A 25,248-nucleotide genomic window follows, 5' to 3' on the forward strand; every position below is an offset into this window, starting at 1 on the left:
GCTATATATCCCCAGTTTGAGTACATTGAAACATAAAATATTAGATGAATATCACAAGAAATCTTATGTAGGCCATCCCGGATACTACAAAATGATCACTGTACTAATTTATTTTTTTATTTGGGCCAGGTATGAAAAGCAATGTGGTAGAATATCTAGCAAAATGCATAAAATTCCAGCAAGTCAATGTGGTTCATCAACATCTTGTGGGATTTTTGAACCCCCTACCTATACATGAATGGAAGTGGGAAACAATTTTAATAGATTTTATTATCGAACTACCATGAAAAAAACATCAACATGATTCTATAATGGTGGTAGTAAATGTGTTAACTAAAGCAACACATTTTATATCAGTACAATCCATGTTTAGGACTACCCAAATTGCTATTATTTTCGTGAAAGACATCTTTCGTTTGCATGGGGTACCTGAGTTAATTGTATCATATAGAGGTGCTAAATTTACCTCCAAATTTTGGAAAGCATTATTTGGGGCATGGGAATACATTTAAATTTCAATATTGTATATCACCCATAAATCGATGGGAAAACAGAAAGAACGAATCAAATTGTTGAAGATATACTAAGAACGTATGTTATGAATGAAATGACAAGATGGGAGGACTTTCTGCAATTAGCAGAGTTTACTTATAACAGTAGCTATCAAGATACTAATAAAATAAGTCATTTTGAATCATTGTATGGCAGGAAGTGTCATATGCCCCTTAGTTAGAGTCAACCAGAAGGTAAACTTATATTGGGACCAGATGTTTTGTAGGAAATGTAACAAATGGTACAGAAGATATGTCAGAATATCAAAACATCTCAAGGTCAACAAAAACATTATTCATTCAAGAAAAGTTTTCATAAAGAATTCAACATTTGGGACCATGTATTCATGCGAGTAAAACTGAGGAAAAGTACTTTATGAATAGGAGCCTATGCAAAGTTGGCATCACGATTCTGTGTGCCTCTTGAAAACTTGGGCATAATTGGGCTAGTATCATATCAAAGAGCTCTTTGCAATCACATTAAAGTGCATAACTTATTTCATATATCCTTATTAAAAAAGTATGTCCGTGACAATTCTCATGTAATTGACTAGAATTTGATACAGGTGGAACCCAAAGGAGATTTCCTGCCAGAGCCACTTCGTATTCTAGATCGGAAAGAGACCATGTTATGGAATCAAGTTTTCTCTCAGGTTAAAGTGCAATGGAAGCACTTTAACTCTGAGGAGGCTACATGGGAGCAGCAGGATGCTCTGAAGGAAGCATATCGAATACTATTTCAATAAGACATAGTTGAACAATAGAAACACCAAGGATGGTGTTATTTTGAGAGGGGAAAGATGTAACACCCCTTTTCTATTATGTATATAATTTATTTTTTGTTTGTCATTATACTGTTTTAGTATTTTGCTAGTAAGCAACGAAAAAAAATAACAAAAGCCAAAAATTAAAAAAAACAAACAAAAAAAAACAAAAAAAAAACAAATTATAAAATTATAGAATAAAGTTGGAAAATGTTGGGAGAGGTTTGTATTAGAGAAACTTGCCAAATCTGAAAAATATTCAGATTATCATAAATTCGTTTAAAAAAGACAAAACAAAAAACAAAAACAAAAAACACTGAGTTGAAGATAAACATCGAGGAGAAAAATATGTGGGGGAGAAAAACAAAATTTAAGGGGAAAAAAAAATTGCCTGGGCTAAGGGGAGGGCAGAACCCCGAAATGAAGGGGAGGGCAGAACCCCGAAATGAAGGACACTACCAAGGAAACATTTGTTGAACCTTAATGTATATAATAAATGAAGGGTATCATCATGAGGTTTTTGATTCAAGGAAAAATTTCTCTCCTTAGAGGTAACCATAGGAGATTGGTTCAAGGTTGGGAGGAAAAACTCTTTCCCGGAAGCATTTTCCCGCTAGGAGCATTATTCAAGCCAAGAATTTGGGTAGATCTTATGCTAATTTATTTTATAAATGAACTTGCTAATATCTTGATTGATCAGTTAAGAGTAGCGGTTCTACTAATTTCTTTTATAAATAAACTTGTTGCTTTATTTATTGATCTATTATGGAAAAAGTATAATTATTGCTCTGTGATGAATTAAGTAGGAGATTTTTGTTTTGTTAAGTATTCCAGATATGTTATGCCTATTATTTTACACAGTGTTACTATGCAGGAAATTATGGTAGAATTAGTATTCAGAGGATGATATAGAGCTATTGAAATTTGTATGAAAGTACTCGAAATGTTATTATGCTGCAATAGTTTCAGTAGTGATGTAATCTGATGATATGTGTACATGAATCATTCTTCAAAATGGTATGAATGATAATTTAGTTGATATTATCACATATGAGATTCCTTTTGGAAAGAGAAAAAAATATGAAATGATTATCGTTAAGTTACTCTTAGAAAAGGAAATTGAGACCATTGTATACATCTAAAGTTAGCAAATTAATAAATGAAATGGAAAAGGAAAATAAAGGATAATGATTTATATTATTTATTCTGGTGAAGGTTTCCCTAGTTATGAGTGTAGAAAAGTAATGTAATGGACTCCACCATATGCACAAGAATTTTTTAAGTTAGTAATACTAAGCATCAAAAGTATGCCAGATAGGAGTTATCATATAGAAAGTTAGATCCGACGTGTAGAAATTTGGAGTGAATGGAATGATGCAGGGCTGAACGATCACCTTAGATTCTATTAATAAATAATAGAAATGAGGCTTGTACACAATTATTACTAGATGACATGGTTGGTTTGACTTCTTGAATTATATGGTGGATGTGCTCAAGTCTGGGCATCAGTTTGGGTCGGTAGTTAATTCCCAAAACACTGAAAGAGTTTTGGAATAGTTTAAGGTAAGCGATATCAGACTTAATAAATTAGTAAAAGGTTTGCTATCAAGCACTCAACAACGATCGTTATGGTTACAATCTATTATCAAACAGGGGAGGTTGGGGCCATATTATCGGTTGGGACCAAATTAAGTTTGGAGTAAGAAAGAACTAAAAATATCCTCTGAAAATATTTTCAAATTTACAGCAAATGTCATCACATTGCCTAGAAAGAGATAGGAATAAATATCGTTAGCTTCAGGGGTCATTAAGTGGTAGACAAGAGAATGGGAGGTGAAATTGGTTATATATTATAGAAACCAAAAACATAAATGCTGACACACACACTTTCCGAAGGTAACATGTTAACCCCTAAGTATTTACGTTGTCATAGAAAATTTTATACCCCAAAAGCCAAAAATCCGTACTCACTTAACCAATATCATTATTAAAGGAAAACGATACTGAACCCAAATTATTTTGGGGAAAGATTTTCATTTAGTAATCTTATAAGCTAGCAATGAACAATCGAAAAAGAAAACTCAAAAGTTTCCATCATTCAAACAACATGGAGATATATATATATATATTAAAATATATACTTGGCATAGTTCCCATTAATAGTTTCATCGTTGTAAAGACAACAATAAAAAACGGAAGCAATCACAGTGTTATCGTTCTAGAGATGAGAATAAATCTGGAAACAATTATAGTTCCATCATTGTAGATATGAGATTAAAAACTAGGATGAATAATACAACGAGGGGGGTTGAAACCTTAACACTCCCTCTTAACCAAGAGATAACACATCATGTGCTTCTATTCTCCAACCTGCAAAATACAAGTTTTTTAATCCCATATGATGAAGCACATCACTGTCTAGAAATTCAGAGGTGCACAGAGGCATGTTCCCTGGCGGAAATTCTTAGCTAGGGTGAATACAAGCCTCAGTAAAAGGTGCTGCTCAACCAAAATAAAAGCCCTGATGAGTTCAACGTAGGAGGTACCCAGCTATAGAAACAAAGAGGGTGGATTAACATTACACCAAAATTCATGACGAAATCATAAAGAAGGTAAACCACATTGAAGGTACATAATAAAGGATAAAGCGAATAAGTTAAAATGGTAATAAATTGTGACAAAAAGATGAAAACCCAAAAATCAAAAACATGATAAGAAGGCACAAAAGTCAAGTTACCTCTATAGGAGAATTTGGAAAGAAAGGTCACCTTCCAGCTATCTGTAACATAAATTACTAGTTAAATCCCGGTCAAGGAATTTTGATAAAGGTAGAAATTCTATCAGGGAGAAATTTAAGAGAGGGATTGAAAATGCAAACTTACCCTTACTAGTTAATTGACAGCGGAAATTTCCTCCTGCAGGGTAACCTTCCTGGGCGATTGGAAGCACAAAAGGAAGGGGCACCTGCATCTATACTCAAAACCATAGAGAAAAACGAGAGAAATTTAAAACCCTAGATACCAATGCAAATGAGAAAACAGGTGGTTGAAACATAATACATTCACACATAGTAGTCATACATGTAAGAGGGGAATAGACCTTAAGTCACCTAGGCAGAAGGATTGCCTCCCATACTTGGAGTACAAAAGTGCAAAACAAAGTAATTCTTTAATAACTTACATGTAACCATGTTGATAAATAAGACAAGAAGGTTTTACCGAGTTATGGTTTTGCCTCGTAAGTGGTATTTGTCATGATGGAACTGAAGAATTAGTGAGCAAGGGTTGAAACTTGAACAAGAAACTTTGGATAGAGGTTAGGTATCACCCTTGTAGAACCCTATCTGATGCATTGAGAAGTTAGCAAGTGAAAGGAATACGATGGGGCTAGGGTGAATTCACTCGCATAATCACCGTAGATTTTACCTACATAAATATCCACCCTTGGTTACCAGTACCTCAAGTAGTGAGCAGGCCCCCACCATGTTTATTGCGAGGTGTACACTTGGAAAACTGGTAGCCACCCTACCCTAGATGCATAGTTAACACAAGTAATGTATAGTTGCACCATAAAACTATGGTTATTAGTGGATAAGATACAATTATAGTCACTAAAATAGGAACATGGGCATAACACCCTAATACTTTAACATTTTACCTTAGCTAAGTATGACATTGGGGGATAATAAATTTACCATCAGTTCCCCCATAGCGCTTAATTGGAAAGGGAAGTATCCTTACCAAGGTTCCCACTCTATTGAGCCATGCATCTTCAACATAAACACAATATAAATAATTGGTTATATGCATAAATGTAGATATAAGCCTTATGTCAGTCCACATTATTTAAGAGAAAATTAGCAAAAAATTTATTACTGTCTCGAAAAAAAAAAAATCTCTTAGTGCATGTATTGAAGGAACATATTACTATGTGTAACCTTAGGTGTAAGATACTGATAGAAATTGTATGTTTTATAACGCATTGAGGTGGAGTATGGGGCGATAGAAACACATAAAGCTTTCCTCCAACTATTATGGGTGGTGAGGATTTGTTTGTGGAATTGGGTGAAGGTAGCACTTCACTAACCTCTCAGTTCGTGGATATAGCAAATAATTTGCAAGAGGAAATAATACAACTTAGGAGTAGTAATGGAAAATTCGAGCCATAGATGCACTGAGCAAAAAGGGCTAAAGAGGAATAAAAGTGAAATAAAATATGAAAAATATGAAAGTGGAGGGGAGTTGGGTCGAATATCAACAAAAATACAACAACGAAAGAAGAATAAAGAGTTACAAGATGAGTTTAGGAAGATTAAGCCACTAACTTTGATTGGGAAAAATAGGACGATGTACAGCCTTAACTACTGAATATGATGAAGTATTTTTAGGTGTATGAATATGGGAGTAATTTTTGAAGGTTTTAACCCCATACAAAAATTACCTGCATATGAATTCTAAAAATAAAAAATGAACAATAGCGAGAGCATAAAACATAAAATAGATATACACGAAGATTTTCCCCTGGATCCCAAAACTGGGACTGCCAAATTGATTTTTCATTATGTTCCTTTCAATGTTATAATACATATATATACATGACGAAGCATCAATAAACCCCAATCCATTAACCCTATATTAGAACATAACCCTAGTTCCCTTGAATGGATCTACAAAATACCATTGACAGAAAACCATCATGCCCAAAACCATGTGAAATACATGCATAAAACCATGGATAGGTCCGCCCACCTAATATAGGGTCCAAAAAAAATTATCCCAAAAGCTTATATATCGCACTAGCACCTTCAAAAAATATAAAATAAAGCACCATCAAAATGATGTTCTCACTTCTATTGTATGGTTTGTACTCTGAGGGAATTACTATTGTGAAACTTCACTTCCTACCATATATATAACTTTGAAATATGTATTCCACTCTAACCCTATTCCAGCTTCTCATTTTAGGTGTATTCAATGTTCTAGTTTATTTTGATTCTATTTCTAGCAAGCCACATGTGGAGTTGCCTAAATTTTAGCTAGCAGGAGAGAGTGTTGCAATTCCTCTTTTGCCATCTCGGGCAAACGAAAAACATTCATCAAGGATGGGAATTGATAGATATCTGTTTCATGCCTACTTTGTACCCTTTTATCAGGGATGTAATTATATGCCTTCTCAACAACCTCATCAAGAAATTTCATGGGTGTTCAGAAAAGTGTAGAAATGGTTAGAAACACTATGTAGGGAAACCTTACTATCTTTTAACCTCTTTTTTTGAATCCTACCATAGAAGATTATTCAACTCTATCAGAGTATTTGGGCCCAACTTCATATTTGTGCACGCATTGTGAAAAGCATGTTTGCAGTGGTGATTCAACCTTAGGAAACATCTACTCATTGTTTGGATTTTTTGAGTGGGAGCAACCACATCAACACAGACTGATCTTTGACAAGTGTATATATAATTTAGAAACACTTATTACATGTGGATTCTGATTCCAATTCTTCTAGTGACATTGCTATTGATTATGCATTTCAAGATCAAGTAGTTGATTAGAATTAGTGTACCTCTTCTATGGAATAGTAATTTGTATTATTTCATGCAGTTTGTTGTCCCTTAAGAAACCAATTTCTTAGCTCTATAGAAATTGTGCTTAAGATATTAATGCTTATTATTCTTGTCACTTGTTTGTTTTATGTATCCTCAAGTGAAGGGACTTAAGGACCTAAATGACCTGACTTTTAACTGTTAATACTTAGGTGATATGAAAGTCTAAGAATGGCATATGATTGCTAAAGATAAATATTGAGTGAAGAATGCTTTGAGAAGTTAGAGACAATATGTTGTTTTTCACAAAAACTATTATATGTGACTTACACGAAATGTAGAAGTGGCAACTTTAAGTACAGGAGTGCTATTTTAAGGAATTTTAACTTCATTCACACAAGTAAACAAAGACCCGCAACTTCATTACCAGAATTAAAGAAAGGAAGATACATGATGACACATAACATAGAAATTACAAATCATACCCAACAAGGTGTGGAAAACTCCTGATTGTTTCATTAATCGTCATTTTTATCAAGAATGAAATAGCCTAGTCTCTAGGTTCTTCAAAATTCAAAAACTTTTTCTATAATTTTTCCTCTTTTAATACATCATGGGACAGTTGATAATCACCAAAACTATCAAACTGCTTAACTATCTCCTAACTGTCTAAAGTAAAATTCATTACAAAATATTACATTGGAGGGTAAAAGACACCTCATTCTTCATGAGAAAGCACAATAACAAGTAACAAAAATTAAAATATGACTAGTGATGGTTGCTCATTGTTCAAATTTGTGGCTTGAGTATGTGGTCCTATATTCTGCGATTTGTAATCCTATAAATGTCCTGATGATAGCTAAACTACTTTAACGGAGCAAAGTTGCATCTTTACAAAATTGCATGTGTGGACCTGTGGGTTATGGGCCCACATATATATCAGAAGTGTTCTGATTGGAGGAAACACAAAGAAACCCTTATGGCCCACGTATATATCGAAAGCATTCTAATTGGCGGAATCACAAAGAAACCCGACCAATCACCATTGATCCGTCCTTAAACGCTTATGGTTGGAACCCAAAAGGAAATAAACTCCAGTTCAAAACATATCGGGTCCACCTTTTCCACAAACCCTTCCCTTCCCCATGGAACTGAAAGGAAACAAAGTTGTAGTATATAGACTTGATGGGTCCGAAATTTATAATAAAACCCATGCACTGTTTGATGTGATATCCATTGGATCTCGTCCCTTCTTGATGAGCGGCTATGATCAATCCGGACTTCAATGGATTAAATCACATTCCATAAACCATCACATCCGTTTTCTGGATTAAACTTCATCCTTGTTAACCACAACATTATCATCGGATCTGAATCCTTCAAGCAGATGGCCCTAATTAACTGAGGTTTTAACTTAGTTTTATAATTTCTCGTTTCCGATTTTGGAGTTATCCTCTGCGCTTGTTAGCACCTGATTACCGTTAGATTTGTTGCCTGTCAATCGGGTAGCTCAAATATTCTCTTGGGTTTCTCATGTTCAAAAGCCATCAATAATATAAAATAAATCACTTCTTTCGGATTTCCAAATTTTATTTTAATTCCGTTAGAACATAATATTTGTTTTTTTTTTTTTTGTGATAGAACTGAAAATAAATTTAAAATGACAATCGATGCTACAACATGTGGCTCCACCTATGGACAATGATTTTGCCATAGAAGCACTATGAACTGTAGATCAACACCTTCACCTCGGGCATGGAGTCACGTATTGCTTAGCCGATTTAAATTCTATGGAATTTGTACAATGAATTCACTCCAGTATCTAGAATGGCAAGATGCTTGTGCTTCAGTATTGAAAATAATTTTGAGGCACTGCCCATTGACAGGCGGCTGTAAAGTTTCACCATCAAGATTCTCCATGAAGAATGTATTATTTTCCCTTGCTTCTATAATTCTGAATGAGCCATACCAGAGAGGATCAAAATTCCCATGTTTTCCCTTATCTTCTCTTCTAGTATCCCACCTTAATACCAGGTCTCCAAATTTAAAATCAATTTCCTTGGCCTCTCTGTCAAAAATACCCTTCATCTTTGATTGATACATAATCAAATTATCTCTTACCTTATCCCTGCTTTCACTCAACTCCACTACCTTATGCATTCTTCTTATCAAAGCATTGGGATCTTCTTTTGCCTCCTAAATCATTGCAATCACAGGCTTCACAAGCTAATTAGGGAACAAAGCTTGAGTTCCATACACTAACTCAAAAGCTGATTTTCTTGTAGACCTTCTTGTACTCACTGGGACAGCCCATAGAGCAAACTTTAACTGTGAATCCCTGTCTTTCTGATTCTTTGAATTGAACACTTGATCATTGTCTGTTCTTATTTTGACAGGGCATCCAAATCTACTGAAAATACTTTCCTCTGTAAACTTCATCACCACCTGGTCATTTTTGCTTTTAGTAGGTATATCTTCTACCCACTTGCTGAAATAATCAGTAACTCTAGGAATGCACTTGTGTTGTCCACTTGAAGGTGGGTTAATTTCTCCAACAAAGTCTAGTCCCCATTGTTTGAATGGTTCTTCTATGAATACTGGGATCAAAGGCAATGGAGCTAGCCTTTTCTTCTCAGTGAAAAGCTGATACTTCTCACAGCTTCTAAAAAACTTCTATATATCACCAATAGGGTGGGCCAATAAAACCATGCCTGGAGGATTTTATGTGCAGTAGCTTTCCAACTATAATGTCCACCACAAAACTTCTCATGATAATATTTAATGGGCTCTGTAGATTCATCCTCTGTTAAACATAAAAATAAGATTCCCACAGGATCCTTCCAATACAATCTTCCCTCTACAATCACATATGGTTGTGCTTTGATTTTTAATGCTCTATATCTTGTTATATCCAAAGATTGAGGACAAGAGAGAAAACATAAATAATGAACTATGTGCTTGTACCATTCTGAACATAAAAATTTATATCAGATATTCATACCTGGGTTTGATTTTTCTTCATCTTCTTCAATTATTTCCTCATTCACAGGCATTAGCAAGTTGATTCCCTGTGCCTGAAAATTTGACTATGTCAACATCTTTTCTAATCCCTTCGCTTTCATCAGCTTTGTGGGCTTTATGTCCAGGTCATACTCTTGAATCTCAGCTATCCATTTTCTTCTTTTTCCTTCCACATCACTCTGGACTAAAACATCCTTTACTGTAGCATTTCGCACATAAGAAATGATCCGTGACTACAACATTTGGCACGTAAGCAATGATCTGTGACTGCAACACATAAGTCCTAAAGGCCTTTAGGGATTTTACCGAAGCATATACCTGTTTTTCAAGAATATTTTACTTTAGCTCACCATCTCTGAGAATATTGCTAAAGAAAGCAACTAGCTGCTCTTTTTCTTCATCATTTTTCTGCAACAAAACAACAATTATTGAATTAAGTGAAGCAAATGAAAAAAATTGAAACGGCTTTTGATAATCAGGGCTAATTAAAATTGGAGCTACTTTTAATGCTTATTTAATCTTGGAGAATGACTCTCCGGATTCCTTGGTCCAATGCACCTCATTTTCCTTCTTCAACATATTAGTAATTTCTTTTACAATTTCAACATAAGTGGACACAAACCTCCCTAAAAAAAAAATTCCTAGAAACTTTTGAATATGTTTCTTGCTCCTGGGTAGGGCTATTTTCTGTATAGCTTGCACCCTTACTAGATATATCTTAACTCCATCTCTGGAAACAATGTGCCCCAGTAGTTTTCCTTCCTTTAGAGAAAAAATAGACTTCTTAGGATTCAAAGAAAGCCCAAATTTTCTACATTTCTCAAAAGTCTTTTCAAGATGGTCTAGATGCTCCTCATCACACTTAGAGAAAATAATGATGCCATCCAATTATATCACTACAAAATTATCACCTACAAATGCAATGTCCATAGCCCTCTCAAGTTTTGCACCTGCATTCATCAACCTAAAAGGAATTCAAGCATACATGAAGGTTCCCCAAGGCATTGCGAATGCAGTCTTTTTCTGATCTTCTTTATCAACAGCCACCTAGTTATACCCAAAGAACCCATCCAGCATTGACACTCTAAATGATCACTTTACCTTATGCAACACATGATCCATTTTAGGTAACAGATAGTTATCTTTTAAGGAAGCCCTATTCAAATTTCTAAAATCCACACATAGCATTATTTCTCCTTTTTTCTTCCTCACGCGCAATAAATTGGCTAGCCAATCAAAGTACCTGAGTGGAACTATTATCTTGGGATCAAGAAGCTTTCTGACATCTTTCTCAATAAACGGTAAAAGCAGAGGGTTTATTTGCTTCCGTTTCTACTTAAATGGTGTAATCCTCCTTCCAAGGGAATCTTGTGCTGAATAATACTTACATCATATGTTTTGAGATCCTCATTGGAGCAAGAAAAACAATCAATATAGTCCCTGAAAATCTTAATATGTCTCCTTATAAGTAAATGGAATTCCATTAAATAATTTTATCAACTTGGACTCCTTCTAGGTTCCAATATTGTGACCTTGAATCTGATCATCCTGTGGAATTTTCTTTGAACTAACAGCTACATCATTAGAGTTAAAAAGTCTTTCAAAAGGGACAAGCCCCCTTGGTAGAACGTTATCTTTCAATTGAATAATTTTTTGACTAACTATGAAATTTTTAAAACCACTTAATTATGCACCTTCTGTTGCTTCATCTTCATCTTGATCAATCTCGATGCCTTGAAAATCTTCAATCATAGTCAAGAATTACTTAATCTGCTGATCATCCTCAAAAATCTGCCAGTGTTTTATATTATCAGGAACAAAAGGCCTGTGCCTCATTTCAACTTCATCTCTTAGCTTTGGATTTATAGGAGGCCTAAAAGTACTGCCAACCAGAGCCAAAGAGTCTAATAATCTGTTTCCATCACTTGGAATGATCTATATGTTGAAAGCCTAAAAGAAGTTCTCAACTAAATCCCATACTTCTTTTTTGTATGCCCTAAGCCTAGGGTGTTTTGTTTGACAACGGTTCTTTATTTTCTCTATAATCACCTCTAAATCTCCAAAAATGGAAATTGACTGGATCCCATTTGTTTTACTATTTGCAAAGTAATGTTCAAGGATTCATATTCTGCCACAATATTAGTTGCTTCGAACTCCAATTTAAAAAAAAATGCGATCATATTACCTCCAGGTGTAATTACAAGGAAACCAGCACATGTTCCTTCTTTAGAATAGGCTCCATCAAAGAAGAAATTCCACATCCCTTCTGTTTGCAACTCTGTATTTACATTGGCTGAATTAAGATGCCTCTCATTATCTCCAGCCAATTCTACATTGTCATGTAGCATGAAGCAAGAAAAGTGATCTTTTTCTTGGCTATATATAGGTGAATTACTTTCTCCGTTCTTTGTGATTGTTTTTACAAATCTTGTTTCTCTGTACTGTATTCTTTCTTCTCCACCAAAAATTGGTATGATAGCATAAGTAAAATCTAGTTTAAAAACACCACCCAATTTAGCCCCCCAAGACCTAGATAGCAACATTGCAAACCTAGTAGGGATATCTGCTACCACTACATCCATTACCAAGCTTCTAGCTGGGATTTGGGCTAGTGGCACCACCATATCCTTAATGACCCCCAGACACTTAACTTTATTTGAATCAAAAGACTACATGTCTCTGTAGGGTTTATTAACTTGTAGGTTTAGTAGTTTCATCACTGGTAGTGGCATATGGTTATGCGAAGCTCCAGAATAAGACATACAATTATGCAAGAGGAAATCATGAATCAATAAAGAAATGTACAAGGGAGATGTTGAAGAATCTACCTCCTCCACATGTGGACCAAAAACCACTTGTTGGGTAGTGGAGGTCCTGTGTAAAGGTTTTGGGGCAAAAAGCCTAGAAATTAGGATTAAATTATGGTAAAAACTCTGAAGTATGCAGAGCGCGAAATGTAAAAGGTCGAGTCAAAGGGTTGTTGCCCAAGAAATAATGCAAAAGAATAGAAGGTAAGTTGGTCTACAGACCATAGGAAGGTATAAATAGAGCACAGCTCTATGAGGAAAAGGTAGTTCTTGTTGGGAGATGATCTTGGATCTAAATTATAATGGGTTATTGAGGGAAGCACTCTCGAAGCATTTGTAAGTCTAGGTCGAGGGTTTAGGTAGAGGATAGAGGCTCTGAAGTTGTGTGTGCAGAGGCCTAAAAGAGTCTGTAGTTTTGTATGTGAACCCCTGCAGCTGAGTGCACAGGGCAGATCTGGTTATACGGGTGAGAAGTGGAAATACAGATAAGTTCATTCTGAGAATTATTTGTGATCTCTAAATTATCGCGAATCTGGCATTTTTTATGGTTAATAAGACTGTTTTGATTTATGCACACTACTTGTTGAATACTTGTGAATCTGGGTTTAAATCTTAATCTGTGAACTAAATAAAAGTGATAAATGTCTCCTTAAATACCACTTTAAAGTAGATCTAGGTTGCAATACTTCCTCCTCTAGATTAGATCTATAGACTGGGCATTAATAGACAGTAACAGGTACTCTGGATTTGCACGAATACGGTGCAGCGCAAAGCTTTAAAACAGGGTGCGAAGTCTCCAAACCACATCTAGACATCCCAAGGGTGCGGAAACCTGGTTCTAGCACCCTCCCCTGCTACCTCGGGTGAGACCTCAGTCTATGCTTTTTGGGCTATTGCCGAAAGGGCCGGTAGCTACGAGATTTGCTTGGCTAAATAATTCTTCTGAACCTGGGTTAGGCCCATATAAGCCAACAAATGGTTCCATTGTCGGGATCAGGATCTACCTAAGGGGTGTCTGGTGTGAAACACGGGGACTCTATAGAGAAAATAACTAAAGGAGTGAAGGGACCAGGAACAGTAGTAGTTCAAGGGTAACAATGACGAGCGCGATCCAGTTACCGATATTCAAAGGAGCAGGAGGTGAAGACCCGAAACAATTCTGGTTCGTGTTAACATCTGTATGGAACACTCAATAAATTGCTGATGATAATATCAGAAGGGATACCTTAGTCAGTGCACTGCACGATCGAGCACTGGAATGGTACATAAAGTACTCGAATGATCACCCAACGGTGGGGACAGCAGAAATCTAGACCAAATTGAAGAAGGAGTTTAGCCAGCCAAAGTCAGAAACATAGTCGATTATATGGTTCAAAGAGATTGCGATGATGCCTGGTGAAACCCCGTGGGATTTGGACCAAATACTGAAAAGTACTATTCGCGAGGCTAACATGACATTGATGGATGCACAACACTGCACTTGGATTATGGCATCCTTAACACCACATCTAAGGATGGCTTTATCACAGCAAAAGATCTTAACCTAGGGCGAAGCATTAGAGACAACAATGAGGTTACACAAAACTCTGTTATAAGACCCAGGGTTGGGAGTTCAGCAAATCCAAGTGTAGATCCAAAATTTGTGTTTAGAAATGAAGAAGTTAAAACAAGAACAGGTACCGCGACTAGAAGTCCGAGAGGGAGTATGGTGCATAAAGTGCAGAAGCCAGGGATACGATAAAGATCACTATCCGGTCTCAGTGAATTTTGTGGCAATAGGGGGACTAACCCTATTGCGACCAGAGGCATAAGCAGGACCGAACACTATAGCCCCACTCTGGTGTGCAATATATCAGGTGGGAGAAAAGCACAACACTGATAACTATCATCTATTACCAAATACAACTAGACCCCCCGGCAGCTATTTTGCAACCTTTGCAGGTCAATGGGCCATGAGGAAAGACACTTTCGTAGCTACCAATTGTTAATGGACCACTCACCTACTTATAGAATGGATACTGAGGCACGAGGTCAGGATCCAGCCAGGGCAATTGCGCGTGGTGGCATCCAAGGCTAACGACGAGGACAAGGTGGAATGGGGCTAGGAAGGGGTCACGAACAACTAATCTGCTATAACTGCGGGGGACTATGACATTACACGCAGGATTGTACCAACCCAACTAGAATTTCATGTAGTTACTGTGAGCAATTCGATCATGAGCTGATAGATTGCCCTATGCTGATAGCACAAATTTGCAAAAAAAGGACAGAACAACCAACAACGACCCAAAATGTGCAGATGATGACATCCGAACCCTGTGAGGAAGATCCCAAATTCAACATGGTACTAAGAAGCAGCATGGCCACAGGAGAAAATGAAAGGAACTAAGGGACTAATAAGGAGACATATCTGGAAGCTCGGGGGAGCTTTGTGGAGGTATCTACTCTAGGCAGTAGGGATCTACTGGAGGCAGATAAGGATCCCTTGATGATAACTACCTTCTTAGAGGCATTTATAAAATTGCTTTGTGACAACAGGGCATTAAAGGCTTGCAGGAGTTGATAAATAGATGTGCAAGATGGAGTGCACCTCGTGTCGTTCGAAAGTTGGGAAGACATGCATCATGGATCGGGAGGGAAATGCGACTAACAACATAGATTGGTGAGTATGAAATGGATCAGGTCATTCTAGATCTAGGTTCAGATGCCAATGTACTGCCTAAATAGACTTGCGAGCACATGGGTAAGCCTACGCTACAATTGTCCCCTATCCAATTGCGGATGACAAATCAGCATAAGGTACTGCCTGTGGGAAGGCTACAAGGAGTTACAGTAGACCTTGATGGTGCAAGTACTCGAACGGACTTTGAAGTTATTGAGCTCATGGATGAAAGTATGCCCTATCCTGCATTATTAGGGATAGACTGGGCCACCGAAATGAATGGGATTATAAATTTAAAGAAGTGAACAATGGTATTGAAACAAAGTCACTCCGCGTGGTCATTCCCCCTGATCCGGCTAAAGGACGATGCTACATTGAACTTGCGCGTGACAGGGAAAGCGATGGCGATGTAGATTGTAGTTACAGAATGGTTGCGCAAAGGCGAGAAGGGGTCAAGACAATGGAAGATAGAAGAATATCATGAGGCTATGGAGAATCCTGCACTTCTGAGTCTAATGATGAAGATTAGCGGTGGCACAACAGGTTGAACAGAGTGACCACACTACATTGCAACATGGTGACTAAATCTCTGTACTACGTGATGGCCCGGGATAACAAAATGTTGATGTATGATGGGCTGACAATAATAGACGAATTCCTGACCAAATTTGAAGTTGTAGTACTAGAGCACTAGCGGTTTGATGCGATGAGGTGGGCATTGCGCGCGACACCTGTGCGATGGTGGGGAACACATGAAGGGACGTTTGAAGATTGGTGCCTGCAGACATATGATGAAGAGTAGATTTGGGAAGCTAGAATTATGCCTAATGGAGAAATACGATGGATGTTATGACCCACGCATGCACCTTACCAGATGGATCAAAGCCTATGGCAAAGAAACTCAGCAGAGCTCCGGCACGACACAGGTGAGTGGGATATCTTGTGCAAAGAGTTTTTGTCGACATTCCTCTTTGAAGATCAATGGATGGATCCCGTGGACAATGCATTACAGCTAGTAAGCCAACGGAACCATTTGTTGGCTTATATGGGCCTGACCCAGGTTCAGAAGAATTATTTAGCTAAGCAAATCCTAAAGCTACTGGCCCTTTCGGCAATAGCCCACAAAGTGTGGACTGAGGTCTCACCCGAGGTAGCACGGGAGGGTGCTGGAACCAGGTTTCTGCACCCTTGGGATGTCTAGATGTGGATTGGAGGCTTCGTGCCGCATTCTACAGCTTCATGCTACGCCATATTCTCACAAATATGGAGTACCTATCACTGCCTATTAACACGAAGTCCATAGATCTAATCTAGAGGAGGAAGTATTACAACCCAGATCTACTTTAAAGTGGTACTTAAGCAAACATTTATCACTTTTATTCAGTTCGCAGACTAAGATTTAAACCCAGATTCACAAGTATTCAATAAGTAGTTCGCATAAGTCAAAATAGTCTTATTAACCATAGAAAATTCTAGATTCACGATAATTCAGAGATCACAAATAATTCTCAGAATGAAATTATCTTTATTTCCACTTCTCACTCGTACAACCAAATCTTCCCTGCACACTCAGTTGCAGGCGTCCATGCACACTGTTACAGACTCTTTCAGGCCTCTGCGCACACAGCTGTAGATCCTCTATCCTCTACCCAAACCCTCGACTCGGACTTACAAACGCTTTCAGAGTGCTTCCCTCAACAACCCATTACAATTTAGATCCAAGATCATGCCCCAACAAGAACTGCCTTTTCCTCATAGAGCTGTGCTCTATTTATACCTTCCTATGGTCTGCGGACCGACTTACTTCCTATTATTTTACATTATTTCTTGGGTGGACAACCCTTTGACTCGACCTTTTACATTTTGCGCTCTACATACTTTGGAGTTTTTACCATAATTTAATCCTGATTTCTAGGTTTTCTGCCCCAAAACCCTTATGCAGGACCTCTGCTACCCAACACCACTACTGGTTTATCTTCTTGTAGATTCACAGTGTCATTTATATTCACATTCTAATATAGATTGATAAACTCAACAATATCGATGAGTATGTGATTGGAGTACTTTGGGTTTAAAGGTCGCACCAAGGGACGACGACGAAGGACGAACAAGGACCACACATGAACCAAGGAACTAGGGTTACAGCCATCTAAGCAGGTTCTTCATGGTGGAGTGTAAGGGAGGGAGCTTCAGTCCCCCCTTCAAGCAGATAGTGACTGAGAGAGGTAAGAAAACCGCTGAGGAGGACAGAGATTCCTCTGAAGGAGTAAGGCAAAAAGACAAAGAAGAGGGGCAGAATGGCACCTGAACCAGGGAAAGCAACTACACTAAAGACAACAAGGAAGAATACAAAGATCAGAATATAAAAGACAAAAAACCAAAGGGACCATGCAAGCCCAAATCCTCAATCGTGCCCAGAGTAGTGTTGAATGACCCTGCGCTTCGGGCGCATAGGGACCACATGCAGACGTATGCAATAATTTGTAAGTTCATGGGCTTATGGCCCATTGAAAAAGCTTTAGAAACATGGATTACATACAACTGGGAACTAAAAGGTAGCATAGAACTTCACCTGGGATCAAAAGGTTTCTTTACTGTAGTTTTTGCAAATATTGAAGACAAGGAAAGAGTGTTTGAAGGAGCCCCCTACTTTTACGCAGCTGTAGGCCTATATATGCGACCATGGGTGGTGAATTTTGTCGCAGAATGCAAAACCTTCACCTTGGTTCTGGTCTGGGTAAGACTCTTCTCTTTTCCTTTGGATTATTGGCAACTGGAATCCTTATCTACCATAGGAAACAAGCTAGGGAATTTTGTCAAAGCCTCTGAGGCAACTAGAAGAGGAAAATACACATCCTTTGCAAGGATACGTGTGGAGATGGACCTCTCTGGATCTCTGCCAGATGAAGTAATATTGGAAGTACTGGATGAATAATGGGTACAAAATGTGGATTACAAACATATCCCTTTTAGATGCCATAAATTCCATGAGCATGGTCACCTATTCAGAGACTGCCCTCTCAGTAAAATAGGAAACATAGGTAAAACCAACACCATGAAGGATTCAGAAAGCTTCCATAAGGTGGTCCAGAAAGGAAAAGGGAGCAAACGAGGACCGAAACTATCTCAGACAGACAAGCATCAGGCCAGTCAAAATAGGTTTCAAGCTCTAGAAGAGGAAGAAATAGCGGAACAAGTAGATCAGGTCCAGGTAGGCAGTCGAGTGGAGGAAGAAAAAGAGGACAACGTGGAGCACACAAAAAAAAAATAAAAATAGAAAGAAGATATAATGAGTGATGCAGAACTAGAAATGGATCAGGAAATGACCCAGAGCGATATGGAGATGGAGGATCATGAGCTACAGTAAATTCTGGAGAAAGAAAATCTAGATCTAGAAGGCTTCCTAAAACAAGGAACCAAAGAGGGAGTGGATTCGCTACCTCAAGAGGAGTTCCACAGAGTTCAGCAGCTGTTCATATGGAAAACTCAGAACAAAGGATTCGAAAAGCTAAGGAAAAATGAAAAACAGGGCAAGGAGGGGGTGAAAGCTATGAAAGCCACACCAGGATTAGCACCAAGAATCCCAGGAAAGAAAAGAGGCCGGAAAAAATAGAACGAGCTTCTTATGGAATGTGGAAAGATAATGATAGATTTAGGTAAGATGAAAGACCTATCCAACTACTCCTTTACAAATTTTTGATAATGAAGTTCACGAATTGGAATATAAGAGGTCTAGGTAGTAAAAGAAAACAAAGACTATTAAGTAACAGAATGAAACAAGAAGCCCCGGATGTGATCTTCATTCAGGAAAATAAATGTTCCATTCAAAAGGTAAAAGAGATTCACAGTAAATGGGTCAACAGATTTGAATTCCTGGAGGTCAAAGCAAAGAATACAGTAGGAGGTATTCTCATGCTTTGGAACCCCCAAAAGATCGATAGGATAGATGCTGAAGCATCTAGAGATTATCTTTCAGTGATCATTTAGCCAGTGGGAGATAAGGAGTTGTACCTAGCTACGAATGTGTATGACCCACAAAAGCGAGAGGGTAAACTCTTGCTTCAAGATTCATTGCAGAAGCTCAGAGAATGACATGAAAATATACCCTCGATCCTGGGGTTGATTTCAATTTGATAAAAACACTATCGGAGAAAAAAGGAGGAACCAGAATTCTAACCAAATATTCTTGGGCTTTTCAATCCTTCATAGATAGTATGAGGCTTGTGGATATTGTTATGAATAACGGTACTTTCACCTGGAACAATAAAAGAGGAGGAGAGTCTCAAGTAGCCTCCAAACTGGATAGATTTATAATTTCAGAAGATCTGATAACCAAGGACAAGGACATAGTTGTGAGTATTCTTCCCTTTGGAGGCTTAGATCATTGGCTGGTTCAACTGGATATTCAAGGCATTGGTAAACCTAAGAATAGACATTTCATATTCAAGAATATTTGGCTCTCCCACCCAAATTTCCATAATAACATAGCCATCTGGTGGTCTGAAGATTTAGAAGTTCAAGGCACCAGAATGTTCCTTTTGCAAAAAAGACTCAAACACATTAAACTCTGGCTCAAGGAGTGGAACAAGAAGGAATATGGCAACATTTTTGAAGCAAAAAAAATTGTGGAAAGGAAAATGCAGAACCTCAACCAAACCCTGATTACAGAGGGTTTTGATAAGGAGCAAAATGAACTGGCAAATAAATATCATCAAGACTGGGAGAACCTCTATAAATAAGAGGAGATTTTCTGGAGGTAGAAATCTAGAGTGCAATGGCTAAAAGAAGGAGATCGCAACACCAGATTCTTCCACAAATCCACTATGGCGAATAGAGCTCACAACAGGATTTCTTCTATTAAGGACAAGAAAGGCAATATGCTCAGCAAGCAAGAAGAAATCGAAGCAGTACTGGTCCAGCACTTTCGAGGCATTGCTCAGGAGACCTGCTCCAACAGAGATCAATCCATCAGGGATATAGCTAGACATATACCTAAGCTGGTTTCCAAAGAAGACAATATCAACCTCAACAGACTAGTATCAGAAGGGGAGGTTAGTGAGGTCCTTAAAGAGATGCAAAATGGCAAGGCTCCTGGTCCGGATGGGTTCAATGTAGACTTCTTCAAAGCCTGCTGGACTATAGTAAAACAAGACATTCTGAACGTGGTGGAAGACTCAAGAAGGGATAAAGCTATCCTGAAGGCACTTAACTCCACCTTTATCGCCCTGATCCCCAAACAAGAGGTTTCCCAAACACTGGAAAGATTCAAACCCATAGCCCTATGCAATGTTGTCTACAAAATTATTTCCAAAGTGGTTTCCAATAGACTCAAACCCCTTCTTCCCTCCCTGGTATCTATGGAACAATTAGGTTATGTGGAAGGTAGACAAATCCTTGACAACATCATTCAAGCCCATGAGGTGGTTCACTCATTAACAAGCAACAAGAAAGTTGGAATGATCATGCAACTGGACATAGCCAAAGCCTATGATAAGCTAAACTGGACATATATCAGAAAAGTTCTCATTACTTTTGGGTTTGATCATAGTTGGGTCAGATGGGTCATGGCCCTAGTTACTTCACCCAAATTTTCAATCCTGGTTAATGGATCACTCTCAGAGACTTTCACTCCTTCAGGAGGCTTAAGGTAGGGAGATCCACTCTCTCCCTTTCTTTTTATACTCATGATGGAAGGGCTGGGACAAATGATCAGACATGCCAAGGTAGAGGGTGCAGTCAAAGGTCTCCAACTTTCTCAAGAGGATTGTACCTTAACCCATCAACGATTTGTGGATGATACCATGCTGCAAGGAATCCCTACGGTCAAGGAAGCTCTTGCATATAGGAAAATCTTGAGAGACTTTGCAATGGCTTCAGGTTTGGAGGTAAATCTTTCTAAATCTAATATTTTTTTTCTTTAACACTCACATTGCTATTCAAAGAAATATAGCCAGAATCCTGGGCTTCCAAAGAGAGCTCCTCCCCATGAAATATTTGGGTGTTCCTCTTATGGCCAAACCCTTATACAAGAGTATATGGGAACCTGTAATTAATAAGTTGCAAGACAAAATCAGGAAGTGGACTTTTAGATCTCTAAATTTGGCCGATAGATTAGTGTTGACCAAAGTTTTCCTTCAATCCATCCCTGTCTTTATGCTATCTGTTCTCCCAGCTCCTCAAAGTGACCTACATCAGCTCAGATCCATTCAAAGGGACTTTCTGTGGGGTAAGGGGGAGGACCATAAGTAATCGGCCTTGGTGGCTTGGGAAAAGATCTCCAAACCTAAGAGCTTTGGTGGGCTAGGTTTGGATGACCCTGACATACTCAGCAAGGCTCTAGGAGCCAAATTATGGTGGCATTGAGTTAAAGAGCTAGAGGTGCAGTGGACAACTGTTTGGAAAGAAAAATATGCTAGCACATGGTACAAATAGGATCTAATAAAAATGTCTGGCCACAGAAAGGTCTCGCACATTTGGAACAAGGCCTGGGATAACTGGAGTTTGGTACAAGAAAACAACTTCTGGTAAATAAGAGATGGAAATCTTAGCCTATTCTAGCAGAATAGATGGCAACAAGAATCTATTTTACTAAATGAAGACCTAAAGGATCTAAAGGAAAACACTAATAACAATGGACTTTCTAAGGTCAAAGACTTTTGGGAGCAAACCAATAACAATGAAAAATGGAGACTCTGGAGGAATCTTGACTTTAGGGACAATAGCACCCTGAAGGCTAAAGCAAAAACTCTCAAGGAAATGTTAGATCAGAGGAAGATTCTGAAATCTGAGGGCCACGAACAGCTGAGATGGGGCAACAATAATGAGGGGGTTTTTAACCTCAGGGAAGAAAAGCTCATTCTCCTTGACCTTAGCTCTCAAATTATGAATAAAACCTGGCTTAACCTTTGGAGACACAAGGGCTGGATGAAAATTAAACTATTCATGTGGCTGGTTCAGCATGGGAAAATCCTGACCTAGGACAACATCAGGAAGAAGGGTATTTTGGGACCCTATAGATGCCAACTTTGTGAAGCTCATGAGGAAACTATGGAGCACCTCCTCAATAGCTGTATGTTCTCCTCCAATTCGTGGGATTCTTTTGCCTTTATTTTCCATCAAACGGATAGAGACAAAAATAATATCTACAACACCCTGACCAACTGGAGGAGAGATTTTTCAGACAACTTAGTTCTCGCCACTACTTGGACTCTCCTTCCAGGCGTCATTGTTTGGAACATTTGGAAATAGATGAATAACTGAATCTTCGAAGATGACAAGAGGACTTCCCATTGAAGTTTTGAGCTGATCTTAAAACAACTCAAGGAAATGGTCAGCACCTCAGTGGGAAATTTCCCTAAGAACCCCCCTTCGGCTACCGACTTGAGAATTCTCTGTGAGCTGGGCCTGAAAAACATATCTCCTCAGGGTTTGGATAGAAATCTCATCTCCATGAAGAATACTAACGATATTTGGCATCCTCCTCCAAAGGGCTATCTAAAATTCAACATAGATGGAGCTTCAAAAGGCAATCCGGGTACCGCTGGTTATGGAGGGGTGTTAAGAGATGAGAAAGGTAGTGTCCTCTTCATTTTCCACTGTCATCTGGGGAAAGCTACTAATAACTTGGCATAATTGATGGCCATGGAGCAATGTTTGGATTTCCTGAATCGGGAAAACTGGCAAAATGTAATAGTGGAGGCAGACTCTGAACTTATCATCAATACAGTCAAGAAAATCAACAGGGGCACTAAGCCGGAAAGAGCCTCAAAAAATTGGAGACTGATTCAGGGTTTTAGTGGATACAACACCACTTACAGAGCCTTCGTGAAGTGGACTTTAGGCATGTTTGCAGGTCGGTGAACAAGTTGGCAGACTTGCTTGCCAACTAAGGTGTTATCAGCACAAAGGACAAAGTGGCTTCAAATTGGAATGAGTTGCCGTGGAGCAGGCTTAAGGAGATTTTACATGAACAGGCAGAAAGTGATAGGTCAGAATTTTGTGGCAGAGCCTTGGACCATGAACCAAGTTGACTCGACCTTGGGGATGGACAGCCTGTCGAGGGGCCGTGTTTCTTTTCCAACCAGCTTTGTGGTGGATAGTTCCTCTGTCATTAGCTCGGGCAGGGCGGGAGTCTCGATTGGCACTTTCGGCAGATGCTTTTCTGGAAGTCGGCAAACCGGCTATGGAGAGATTTCCCAGCGATCGCACACCCCGAAGGTGGAAAGTGGTTTTCTTATTTTGGCAGCGATTCCTATCAGGAGGAGACACGTGGCAGTGGGGCCGGTTTGAATACCGCCCTCATCGCTGGCTAAAGCTTGGCTTTCTTTGTGGGTGCGATATGAACCTTGTCCATCCGATACATTTTAGAAAATCAACAGTGGTGAAAGATCGTGCACGTTGGGAGATTGGCCAGTTAAGTGGAGTGCTTCTTCCCTCTGCGATTTTGTCCGTGGCTATTGATTTGGGCTCACCGAATATTCTTTATAGTTTAAGGAGTACACTTTGTTTGGAAGTGGGGTTTGCGTGGACCCACCTTGGATGTTTAGTTGCTTTGGGGCATGGTTCTCTCCATGGCCCAGGGGGCCGGTGGGGTCCTTTTTTATTTTTGATCAGTTCCACTACTCTGGTTCCTTTTTAGCCTCTTCCTGTTTAGCTTTGCTTGGTGGAAAAGCTTGTTTTTTGAGAGGGTCTCTCTCCTTCGTCACCTGTCTGGGTGGTTTTTTGTAAATTTGTATTTTATTAATGATTAAAGAAGGTCCTACTCTTGCTTCAGTAAAAAAAAGATAAACTCAACAATCTTTCTTTGATAAACTGGTGTTTTGACCAACTCTGTGAGGGGCACTTGAATTCTGATTTTTTCTAACTCTTTAGTAAGACTAAATACATGAACCTGTATAGCATTCCTTTAATTTTCATCTTCACTTTTCTTCATCACTGAAATCTCCCATAGAATGGAAACAATTCTTTCTAAAGGAATTTTGTCACTTTTATCTTGAGAAGACTCACCTTGAAGTATTTGAGCCTTGTTATTTGTATTTTGTTGTTGCTTTCTTTTATTTAATTATTTTGCAGGTTGTGATACTTGTGGAGTCGCCTTTTGTAGGGGAGCTGGAATTTGCTACTCAGCTTCATTTTCTTTAATTCTATATATTTTCCATAATCTCAAGTCACATTTCTTATGTAATTTTGCCTGCATAAAATCAGTAAATTGCTTCCAATATTTATCATAAATGGCATTTGTTTCAGTATATCCTTATTCCTAAACACCTAGTTCATCTTCATCTACTACATACAATGTGGAAATATGATTATTATGGTCCCTGGAATGCGCTGGTACTTCATCAAGATCTGCCTCTAAGTAAAGTGGTGCTTGAACTTGATCTTGGTCTTTTCTCTCCTTCTGCAAAATTTGTAGAGGTTGTCTTCTATATTGAGTATTAAAGTTTCTATTCTGTTGTGCTTGACTCTGAGAATTCTTACTCTCCAATTCCAATTTAATCAATTTATTAGACAAATTTTTAATTACATTATTCATATTCTCTAATGTTTGACTTTGAGAGGATTCCACTTTAGCCTTTCCCTTATCTTGAGTAGGCTGTGTCTCTGGTGCTTTACCTGTAGCCACCAAATTTGCTTCTATTTCTAAAGCATCAGTTTGGATCTGATCAAAGGTTGTGGATCTTCTCTCCCTCAATGTGAACTCAAAATCTGATTCAAATTCCACTGTAAAAGTTAATTTTGCACCAGCAAGAGGTGGCTTGATCTCCACTCGAACACTATTGTAAAATTTATTGAACCTTCTAATGAACTCAACAAGACTTTCATTAGATTTCTTCTTAATAGCATTAAACTCTGTGAGTGAATACCCATGGTCTCTTTTCTCTCCCCATCTCTGGGT

General features: G+C 38.4%; 1 pseudogene; it reads left to right on the forward strand.

Annotated features, from left to right (window-relative positions):
* LOC149255414 (DNA replication licensing factor MCM4-like) overlaps window positions 1-1,297 on the forward strand; it is a 135,736-nt pseudogene extending 134,439 nt beyond the window's left edge.
* Window positions 1,298-25,248: the final 23,951 nt, after the last annotated feature.

The sequence above is a fragment of the Pinus tabuliformis genome, chromosome 7 (assembly GCF_031772625.1).
Source record: "Pinus tabuliformis cultivar Carrire ecotype Pingquan chromosome 7, CPIR1, whole genome shotgun sequence".
Taxonomy (NCBI): domain Eukaryota; kingdom Viridiplantae; phylum Streptophyta; class Pinopsida; order Pinales; family Pinaceae; genus Pinus; species Pinus tabuliformis.